General features: G+C 39.2%; 1 long non-coding RNA gene across 1 annotated transcript in view; it reads left to right on the top strand.

The window, feature by feature from the left end:
- Positions 1-9,703, top strand: part of LOC136155420 (uncharacterized) — a 32,814-nt gene extending 23,111 nt beyond the window's left edge. The window contains exons 4-6 of the long non-coding RNA XR_010660815.1: positions 560-690; positions 7,561-7,659; positions 9,608-9,703. This is a non-coding gene — a long non-coding RNA (uncharacterized lncRNA). The remainder of the gene's footprint in view (positions 1-559; positions 691-7,560; positions 7,660-9,607) is intronic.
- Positions 9,704-12,014: the final 2,311 nt, after the last annotated feature.

The following is a 12,014-nucleotide window of genomic DNA, read 5'->3' on the forward strand; positions in this document are numbered from 1 at the left end:
TGTCTTAGTCGTGGCATGTGAGATCTTCTTCCCTGCGGCATGCGGGATCTTCTGTTACGCCGTGCAGGCCCAGAAGTCGTGGCCCTCGGACTTAGTTGCCTTGCAGTATGTGGGATCTTAGTTCCCAGACCAGGGGTCAAACTCGCATCCCCTGCATTAGAAGGCAGATTCTTAATCACTGAATCACCAGGGAAGTCCCCCAAATGAAAACTGTTAGAAATATTAAAAGTTAAGGAAATGAGCATAGAGTTTTTATAATCATGAAGTGAGTAGGAAACCATAAAAGAACCATAGGCTTCATTTAAAAATGTAAGACTTTAGTGTGCGATAAAATCATAACAAACTTACAAGACAAAAACCAAAATCACATTAATGACGCTACAGCTACTTCCAGATCTTAATGTAGATAAGAGGTGTGTCTGTGAGACTGTGATCCAGTTATGCCAAAATCCCTTTACCTGTCAGACGCTTGGGGTTTGTTCATTTCTTTTGTTATTTGCTCCAGAGACAAAACAGTTGACACTAACAAAACTGAAAATAATCTCTTTGACTTTCTCAGAATCACAGTAATATGATCCATCAAGCTCCTGCCCTAGTGCCCTTGGGGAAGGAAGTTCATTGTACCTCACCTGGTTTCCTGCCCACAGCCACTCTGCCAGAATGATCTTTCACGAGTAAATCACCCTCTTGGTAAAATCCTTTGTTGGCATCCATTGATTCTCAGAAAAAGACAAGCCTTACTACGACCTGTATAACCTGGCTCCTGCCTAAACTTGCCAGCTGTCTGTCACCCTTTGCTCTCAGCACGCCTGCCACGCTGGCCCTTCAGGACTTCCCCTTGACGGCTTCCTCTGCTGCAGCCTGCACACCATCTGCCCATTCCCTCTTGTGCCTTCTCATCCCACTTCACTCAGTTAACAGCAGTTTGTGTGTGTCTGAACTTTAGCGTGATTTCTCTCAAGAGGCTTGAACTGTTCACATCCCATTACAGGCTGTCCTCGCTTGTTCTTCTCACCTTGAAGACCACATTTGCAGTTTTATATTTATTTATGTGGTTATTTCTGTTCTCCCTACTAAATTGTAAGCTCCAGAAAGACAAAGATTCTTTCCAGTTTTATTCATTTTTATATCCCCACAGTCCCTGATAAATAAATAGTAGATAATAGCAATGAATATATGTAGGTTGGAAGGGATAACTAACATCCCTTCTAGAAAGAGGGATTTTTGATCTGTGATTAATCTCCCTTGAATGTTAAATGAAAAGAGAAAGCTAGAAATAAATTATATGGGCTAGATCCCTACTTGCTTAGTATATAACTTTATGTGTAATTCATTTATGAATCGATCTCAGCTTTTCCATTTAATGTTTAGAACCAGATCTCTAGTGAGACAACCAGTAAGTAGTGATGAAGTTCAAACAAGACTGGGAAAGAGATGAAATGGTAGGAGAACCTTTTCCACTGCCAATAATATGTTTTTAAGCCTGTTATTATGGAAAATTTCAAATATATACAGAGGCAAACAGAGTAATAGAGTAATCTGCAGGTACCCTATATACTTTGTCCTCTGATTTTATTTTTGGAAAAGATCCCAGACATCATCATTTTTTGCTTAAATATTAAATACTTCACTGTGTATTTACAGAATATAACATTTTTTTAATTGAAATGTAGTTGATTCCTAACATTGTTAGTTTCAGGTATACAGCAAAGTGATTCAGTTATATTGTATTTTTCCAATTCTTTTCCATTTTAGGTTATTACAAGATATTGAATAAAATTCGCTAGGGCTTCCCAGGTGGTGCTAGTGGTAAAGAACTTGCCTGCCAGTGCAGGAGACAAAAGAGCTGCGGGTTTGATCCCTGGGTTGGGTAGATCTTGAGGGCATGGCAACCCACTTCAGTGTTGTTGCCTAGAGAATCCCACGGACAGAGGAGCCTGGCGGGCTATGGTCCATAGGGTCACAAAGAGTTGGATGTGACTGAAGCGACTTAGCATGCACACATGCACATACTATAAAGTAAATCCTTGTTTATTTTATATATATCAAAGTGTATGTATCTGTTAATCCCATACTCCTAATTTATCCCTCCTCCCATTTCCCCTTTAATAACTATAAGTTTGTTTTCTGTGTCTAAGAATACTTTCTTTTAAATTGAAAATACAGTTGATTTACATTATTGTGTTAGTTTTAGCTCTACAGCAAAGTGATTCAGTAACATATACATATTTTTTGGATTATTTATATCTGTTGATCCCATACCTTTAATTTGTCCTTCTCTGTCATCTGTGGTAACCGTAAGTTTGTTTTCTGTGTCTGTGAGTCTATTTCTGTTTTGTGTGTAGATATATTTGTATTATTTTTTAGACTGTACATATAAGTGATCTCATATAATGTCTGTCTTTGTCTGACTCCCTCACTTAGTATGGCATTCTCTAGCTCCATCCATGGTGCTGCAAGTGGCAGTATTTCATTCTTTTTTGTGACTTCTTAAACCATTGTATCTTCTTAAAACCATCATCTGTTGATGGGTACTTGGGTTCTTTCCAGGTCTTGGTTAATATAAATAGTGTTGCTGTGAACATTTGGGTGCATTTATCTTTTCAGATTAGAGTTTTCATCTTTTTTGGATTTATGCCCAGGAGTGAGATTGCTGGATCATGTGGTAACTCTATTTTTAGTTTTTTAAGAAACCTCCATACCGGTTTTCATTGTGGCTGTACCAATTTATATTCCCACTAACAGTGTAGAAGGATTTCCTTTTCTCCACATGCTCTCCAGACTTTTTGCTTTGATGGTGGCCATTTTTAATTTGAATTTCTCAGTAATCAGTGATGTTGAGCATCTTTTCATGATTTGTTGGCTATCTGTATGCCTTTTGAAGGAATGTCTGTTTAGGTCTTCTGTCCATCCTTTGATTTTTGTTGCTTTTATTTTTTATTTTTATTTTTTTGATACTGAGTTGTATGAGCTGTTTGTACATTTTGGATATTGACTGTCAATCAAATATTTTCTCCCAGTCTGTAGGCTGTGTTTCTGTTTTGTTGATAGTTTTCTTTACTGGAAAAAAATCTTTTGACTAGGTCCCGTTTATTTATTTTTGCTTTTATTTGTTTTCCCTTGGGAGGCTGATCTAAGAAAATATTGCTATAATTTGAGACTATGAGACTATTTTGCCTATGTTTTCTTCCAGAAGTTTTATGGTATCATGTCTTATACTTATGTCTTTAAAACAATTTGAGGGATTTGGGGGGCTTGTTTGTTTATGGTGTGAGGGTGTGTGCTGACTTCACTGATTTACATGTAGCTGTCCAGCTTTCCTAGTGTCACTGGCTGAAAAGACCGTCTCTTCTCCGTTGTGTGTTCTTATCTCCTTTGTCAAGGATTAACTGACTGTAGGTATGTGGGTTTACTTCTGGGTTCTCTATCCTGTTCTTTTGGTCTGTGTGTCTATCTGTCATGTTTCTGTACAAATGCCATGCTGTTTTGATTACTGTAGCTTGGTAGTATTGTCCGAAGTCCCAAAGCACTCTGCAGATTTAATGCAATTCCTGTCAAGATGCCTATGACATTTTTCACAGAACTAGAACAAATAATACTAAAATTTCTATGGAACTACAAAAGGCCCAGAATTGCTAAAGCAGTCCTGCAGCCAGAGGACACCTAGAATACATAACTATTATGCCATTATTACACTCCCAAAGAAACTAACAGTAGTTCCTCGGTAGCATCAGATTTCAAATTTGCAGTTGCTTCGTAAATGTCATAATTTTTAAATTTATTTGACACAAGGGCCAGATAAAGTTCATGCACAGAGATTGGTTAGTGTGTCTTTGAAATTTCTTTTAATCTATAGATTTCTTCTTTGTCTCTTAGATTTTTGCTGTATATTTATTGAATAACCAAAGTTATTTGTCTTCTCAAGTTTTCCATAGTCTGAATTTTGCTAGGAACATCTGCATGGTGAAGTTTGACCTATCTCTCTGTCTTCTGTATTCCCTGTAAATTGGTATTGGGTCTAGCAATGTGATCAGATTTGGTCTCAGGCCCTCATTCTATGCCTGAGACTTTCATAGGTAGCATAGTGGTCTTCCACCAGAAAGCACATAACATCTTTTTGTGATATTCACAGCATTTATACTTAATGTCTACCTTTATTAATTCACTAAGGGTTGTAGAATTAGCTGTAGTACTTTAATAAAGAGAAACTTCTCATCTACTGTTGGGCCACTTCCGTGTACCATCTGTATGAAAAAAGGCAAGGTGAGGAGGGTGCTTGCTTCTTTTGCTTCTTCTCCCTCTTACACAGTTTCACAGAGAGTTGGAGACTGTTGCTACCTTTATGGTGAACTTCTTAGAGTCACTTTGTTTTGTTTTGTTTTCTCAGAAAAATACTGTTTTTTGAGTCCCTTCCTAAAGTGAGCAAGTAGATAATAGAAGAGGGATTTGTACCCAGCAAGTGTAGTTGAAATTGACTGTGTCCCAGCTGTACTGATTGAACTGCCAGGCATAGTCCTTCTTGGGCCCCTCGGCACACATTTGAGTGCCTCTGATGGCAGTGGATATTGAAAGGTGGATAAAGGAGGACCAGAAGATAGAGAAGTGCTTGATTCTAATGTGTGTTGAAAAGGAGATGCAGGTCAGAAGCAACAGTTAGAACCAGACATGAAACAACAGACTGGTTAAAAATCTAGAAAGGAGTACATCAAGGCTGTATATTGTCACCCTGCTTATTTAACTTATATGCAGAGTACATCATGAGAAATGCCAGGCTAGGAGACTCACAAGCTGGAATCAGGATTGTTGGAAGGAATATCAGCAACCTCAGATATGCAGATGATACCACTCTAATGGCTGAAAGTGAAGAGGAACTAAAGAACCGCTTGATGAAGGTGAAAGAGGAGAGTGAAAAGGCTGGCTTAATATTCAACATTCAAAGAATGAAGATCATGGCATCCTGTCTTATCATTTCATGGCAAGTCGATGGGAAAAGTGGGAACAGTGGCAGATGTTATTTTCTTGGGTTCCAAAATCACTGCGAATGGTGACTACAGCCATGAAATTAAAAGACACTTGCTCCTTGGGTGAAAAGCTATGACCAACCTAGACAGCATATTAAAAAGCAGAGGCGTCACTTTGCTGACAAAGGTTCATATAGTCAAAGCTATGGTTTTTCTAGTAGTCATATACGGATGAGAGATTTGGACTGTAAAGAAGGCTGAGCAGTGAAGAATTGATGCTTTTGAACTGTGGTGTTGGAGAGGACTCTTGAGAGTCCCATGGACTACAGGGAGATCAAACCAGTCAATAGTAAATGAAATCAACCCTGAATATTCATTGGAAGAACTGATCTGGAAGCTCCAATACTTTGGCCACCTGATGCAAAGAGGCAAGTCATTGAAAAAGACCCTGATGCTGGGAAAGATTGAGCACAAGAGGAGAAGGGGGCAAAGGAGGATGAGATTGTTGGATGGCATCACCAACTCAAAGGACATGAGTTTGAGTAAACTCCAGGAGATAGTGAAGGACAGCTTGGCATGCTGCAGTCCATGGGGTCACAGAGAGTCAGACTTGGCTTAGCGACCAAACAACGATAACCATTTCTTACAGGTTACTGCTTCTCTGGTCCCTCTGAAGGATGTTGGTGCAGACTTAATCATAATAAAAAGGCCCAGGAAAGATTCTCAAGACTCAAGTTCTGGCTTATAGGTAGTATGGGTATGGGAATGTTCTCTTGGAATCTCCTTATAATAAATCCATCTAGGTTTCTAGCTAGAGAGTTTGGGAGAGCAGAGTGGAGAGTGTCCCAAAATCAAGAATCTATATAGAAAGATACTAAGTCTGAAGCTTAAAGGTGATTGATGTCTACACTGAAATGAATGTCAGAACATGTTTCATCGTAGACATGGGTTTTTCCTTGCTTTGTAATGTAACCTCTTGTTTCTCTTCTGTTTCAAACAATATGTTAGTTATCTATTGCTGCCTGACAAATTTAGCAGCTTAAATCAGCAACCATTTATTGTCTTTGTAGGTCAGGAATCCTGGTGCAGCTTAGCTGAGTGCCTCTGGTTCAGGGTCTCTCATAGGCTGCAGTTGCCATGTTGGCTGGGGCCACAGTCATTTCAAGATTTGATGAGGGGAGGATCTGCTTCTAAACTCACCATATGACTGTTAGCAGGCCTGAGATGTCCAGGCTGTCGGCCAGTGGTATCATTTCTTGCCACCAAGGCCTCTGCAAAGAGCAGTTCATAGTGTAGTATCTGGCAATCCCTCAGAGAAGAACAAGAGAGGGTGTCCAGGATGGAAGCCACAGTTTTTGTAAACTTATCTTGAAAGTGACTTCTCATCATATCTATAGCAGTCTGTTCGCTAAAAGCCTAACACAAAATCTGGCCTACACTTAACCACAGGAGTAGTTCACAAGGTGGTGAATTCTAGAAGACAAGGCTCCTTACGGGTTGTGTTACATCCTCACCACCAGAAACAGTCAAAGTATTTAGATATCCTTAAAGACAGTATGCTTGCTTCAGCATAAGGAGTCATTCATTTCCTCCTGTAGATCAAAAGCAGCCCTTTGCCAAAATTTCCTTAAAAGTCTCCCACCTGCTCTCTTTATCTTGAGTCTTGGTCCCTCAACTCCATCCTCCTTATTGCAATCAGAAGAAGCTCTTAATCTCCAAGTGAGTCAGTTTCTCTGTCTCTCTCTCTCTCTCTCTCTCTCTCTCTCTCTCTCTCTCACAGGCACACACACACGTACACATTCTTTGTGACCTGTGCTTAGGGCCTCTGCCTCATCTGAGCTGCTGTGTGGCTGACCCTCCTCTTTTTTAAGGAGACACCTCTCTGTCGTTCACAGTCAGACAGCCCTTTACTCTACAATCCTGAGCTGAGTGCCCGCCACTCCTGTCTGCACACCTGCGCTCGTCACGGCACTGTGTGTTTACATGTTGAGCAACCTGTCCAGGCTCCATATGCAGCGAGGGTGGGGGTGTCTTACTCACTTACATTCCTACAGACTAGCATTGCACCAAGAAAGGACAGAAATGGTATGGACATAACAAGCAGAAGATGCTAAGAAGAGGTGGCAAGAATACACAGAAGAAGTGCACAAAAAAGACCTTCATGACCCAGATGACCACGATGGTGTGGTCACTCACCTAGAGCCAGACATCCTGGAGTGTGAAGTCTAGTGGGCCTTGGGAAGCATTTCATCACTCAATGGGGCTTTCTTCCAGCCAGTGTATATTTAGCTGAATATGGTTTCATGCCTTTTGATTTGGGAAAGAATATTACTCTTAGAATGTCTTCAGTGTTTGGTTTCTTCTACATTGTACTTTGTCTTTTACAACAGTTTTTTTTTTTCCTCCTTCAGTCTTTCTCTAAATTCTACTCAAGTTTATAGATAAAAATACTCATTTTGAGCAGTTATAAATGTTCACACTTTAATGGTATATTTAGCTATTTACCCTAAAGACAGTTCATTTGGAGTATCTTAGCATGAAGCTAGCTATATTTATCTATAATCTAAATTATACTGTCTATAATTTGCTTAATTTCTAGGGGTCAAGTACACGAATAGATCATGAAACAGCCAGTGTTTTGAGCTCTAGTAGCACACATTAAGCTCCTTGAAGGCTGACCAGTCATCTGGGAACCAAGGTAACGGATTATAGAGTCTTGTCGCTAGAACTCTGAGTGCTCTACTAAAACATTCTTCATGCTTCTTTTAATTTTGGCTTAAGTATTCTTTTGTTTCCATCATCGCAGTCTCTTAAAGAAATGACAGCCAGGTCTCTGCAAGCATCCTGAGGTGCAGCCCACAGCTGGCTCGCCCCCCTGAGCTCTCCCCTCCCCGTGACTTTCTGCCTGGCTGCCCTGGCTGCAGTGGTGCAGCCCTCCACTTCCCACCCTGCTGCACAGTGACCCTCAGGGTCCTCGCCAGCCTGCAGAGCTCTTCTTGGGCTTTCCTTCTTTACAGAGCGTTTTCTGACCCAGGGCCCTCGCACCTGCCCATGCAGTCTGTGTCTGCCTCCTTTGAAGCACTACATTTGGAGCACGGGGACTATTTTTTAAACAGTATATTTTCCATTACATCTAAATACTTCCTTGTTTTCATAGCATATTCTACATACTCTTTCTTTACTTTAGTAATATAATGGCTCTGAGGAAAAGCATTACATAACTAATGTCGATATAAGAAATGAATTTTAGAGTAGCAGTGATATTATTAATATAAAACTTAATCCTTTTAGTAACTCACAATAGTTACTACTTGGGATCACTAATATGCCAGTAACTGCTAAGACTTGTACGTAAACTATCTCTGATCTTTTCCAAAACCCTTTGAATGTGTTATTCTTGCCCCTCTTTTAAGTGAGAATACTAAAGCCAAAAAGATGGTAATTAAATTAGAATTCCACCCCAGTCTGTCCAACACGAGTAGTTTTTACTGTAAAGAAAACCTTTAATATATAAGAGTACTATTGCTTGAAAACTGGCAGCTTGAATACCATTTCCTTTTGGAGTGATTTTTGCATGATAATATTAAGACCTTACTACATTTTTGAATGCCAGCTACTGTCCTGTATACATGTGTGACTTTAGTTAATCTTCACAAAGAAAACCCTATTAGGTAAATTACTCTGTTTGGCAGCTGAGACAGCTGGACCTCAGAGAACTCTGGTAACCTGCTTGTGTCACACAGCTCACTTGCAAATAGTAGGACATTACCAGAAGAGTCTCAAGGTGGCTAAAGTTGCCCCTGGTTTGGAACCACTAATTTATAGATATGATGCATTTCTATAATAGCCTCAACTTTCACACAGTAGCTCTTGCTTTTAAAAAATGCGGTTGATCACAGGACAGGATGACTGGGTGCTATTTCCTGTTTCTGATCTGCTTCTGAGTAAATTCTTGGAATTTACAGGAAGGGAGTAATGATGCTTACCAGCTGCTTAAAAAAAATTAAATAAGAATATTGACTTTGTATCTCTATATGATCAGGGATCATCCCTATATGATCCCTTTATGAGAAAATACTTTTACATGTATAAGGGAGATATCATAATTTTAACAATATTATAATCTGGTGACGGTTAGCAATTGCTTAGAACCAGTACTTAGTAAATAGTAATTGCTAAAAAACATTTTACTGATTATGGTTGTAGATTTTAAAAAGTAAAATTTTTAATTGTGTAAAGAATTTTAGATAAACCACATTTCTTGCTCTGTATGTGTTGGTAGGTGTGTGTGTGTGTGGTGGGTGGGGGAGATGTGAGAAAGAGAAAAATCAGTTGATTGTCTTTCATTATGATAACAGATTTTCACCCACTGATCCAGATAATAGCAGTTTAGGTATGCAAGAACCTACTGTCTCCTTATGACTATATACTACCACTACTAATATTTACTCATAAAGAAGATGGTGATAATGATTATAGCAATATGGATTTTGAAATAACGCTCATTACTTCATCCTGGAAAGAGATTTTTGTTTTTGTTTCTGTTTTTGTTTGAGTTACAGCTAATATCCCATTCATCACTTCATTGGTGTTGGCTTTTGGCTATTAAAGTCATAATTTTGTTTCTAAACTCATTTGGCCCACAGGTGGAAATGGTGTATTCATTGTTGTCAATGCTTGGTACTCATGATAAGGATGATATGTCGTGAACTTTGCTAGCTATGTCTAGCTCCCAAGACAGCTGTATATCCATGCGACAGTCTGGATGTCTTCCTCTCCTCATCCAGCTTTTACACGGCAATGACAAAGACTCTGTGTTGTTGAGCAATTCCTGGGGCGGTAAAGAGGCTCTGGCCAGGGCCAGTGCAGCACTCCACAACATCATTCACTCACAGCCTGATGACAAGAGAGGCAGGCGTGAAATCCGAGTCCTTCATCTTTTGGAACAGATACGAGCTTACTGTGAAACCTGTTGGGAGTGGCAAGAAGCCCATGAACAAGGCATGGACCAGGACAAAAATCCAAGTATGTTCCATATGGTGCATGTGACAAAGCAAATGTAAAAGTTTTTGAAATGAAAAGTTTTTTAATTAGGACGGTGTCTTTATGAATCAGAGTGGGAAATTCATATTAGCCACCTGCACCGCTCACATAGTTTAAAGCTTAATTTCTCTATTTCCCTAGGAAAAAAAGTTAGCAAAGGGAAATGTTGTGTGCACTACAGTACAACCAGAAAATAACAGAAAATCAAAGTAGACTTAAACAGTCATAGCATAGTTGATCTAGAAAGAACTTGAGCGATTATGTTCTCCTTCTCTTGAGATTAAGCTCAGGAAAGTGACTTTACGTAAGTTCCTTCAGCTGTGAGTGACCAAGCCATTCTCTTATATTTGCATATCGCTTTACTCAGTGGATGCAGAGCTGTGTTATATCTGTTATTTGATCCTTAGAACAGCCTTGTGAAGTAGGAAGAGAAGATATTATCATCTTCATTTTACAGATGAAGAGACTGAGGTTCAGAGAGGCCAAAAGACTTGCCTGTGGCTTCACAGGTAGTGGGTGGGGGATCCAGGGCCAGAGGCCAGACCCCCTGACCCTCAGCCCAGTGTCCTTCCCACTTCACTGCCTGTCTTCAGGCCTTGGGGCCCCAGCTGCTGGGGTGATCAGCCACCCAGCTCTTTTCTCAGGGAGAAACCCTCTCCCCCAGGAGCAGGGATCATGGGAGTTGGGACCCTTGAGGAGATAAGTTACTTCATTCCTATGGGAAGAACCAAAAGCAGTAAGTATATAAGGTAAGACCTCCTTTCACCTGGTAAGAACCCACACATAGACATACACACAGCAAAGGACTATCGAGTCAGTATCTTGATTGGGGGAGCAGGAGAAAGACTGATGATGAGAACTTGATCTATAAAGATTTAGTAGATTTCTCTTAGGGTTAGGTATAAAGGTGAATTTATTTAAAATTAAAAAATTTTCAACAGTAAGAATATAGCAGAAATGTCCTTTCTGTTTGTCCTAGGGCTAGGGAGAATTAATAAGTTGCTTTACTGGGAGAACATTATCTTTCTGGATTGTTTTCTTTGGCTGTCCACAATTATGTAATGACTTGTATTGTGTGCTCTTAATACCTGTTCTCAGACAAGTTAAATAGAATAAATACTATTACTTCTGAAAAATAGACTTGGTTTTTCAATTTTTATTTCAAGTAACAGTTTTGAAACTTTATGTATAGCACTAAATGTGTAAGTACATTTTCTTAGACACTTTTCCTTTAAATTTTTATTTACTATCTGGTGTCTATATAATAAACTTTCTCTACTAGAGTTGCACTAGGTTTCTCTATACATTTCTATACAGCCATGTGCCTTTCAGCTTTGAAAATATAAATTATAAATAAATAGTTTTATACCAAAATGTTTTTATTATTTCAAATAACCAGTATAATTTTTAAGTTATTAGTTGAATTATAGCATAAACCTACATGGGAGTTAGTCCAGCAGACTTGGTGAAAGGCTGGTGAGGGGTAAACATTTTTACAGAACCAAGGAAAGCCCTTTACCTGTATTTTCCTTTCCATGTGTATAGTAGTTATTCATCTCTTCAGCAAATACTTGTTGATTCACTAAGCTACCATGCATGAGAAGTATATCTGCAAACTCAGTATTTTTTAGGTATAATAAACATCACTACTTTGAGAAAACAAAGCATTATGGTTTATGTCAACTTTATTTTTCAGTGCCAGCTCCTGTTGAACATCAGATCTGTCCTGCTGTGTGTGTTCTAATGAAACTTTCATTTGATGAAGAGCATAGACATGCAATGAATGAACTCGGTAAGATAAAAATGTTTCTTAATGCCATAGAAGAATCCTGAAGATTTTTTGTCATTGTTGAATTAGGATATAAGGTCACTAACTTCTATTACCATCTGTTTCTTCCTTGTAGCAAGTGACTGGTTTCAAGAGAAGACAATGTCCTAAGTGACAGAAACTGCTACCCTTTTATAGCCTAACTTGGGTTTTTAAAATCTTAGCCAGAGATGGGCGAAAAT

This window comes from Muntiacus reevesi, unplaced genomic scaffold (genome assembly GCF_963930625.1).
Source record: "Muntiacus reevesi unplaced genomic scaffold, mMunRee1.1 SCAFFOLD_57, whole genome shotgun sequence".
Taxonomy (NCBI): Eukaryota; Metazoa; Chordata; class Mammalia; order Artiodactyla; family Cervidae; genus Muntiacus; species Muntiacus reevesi.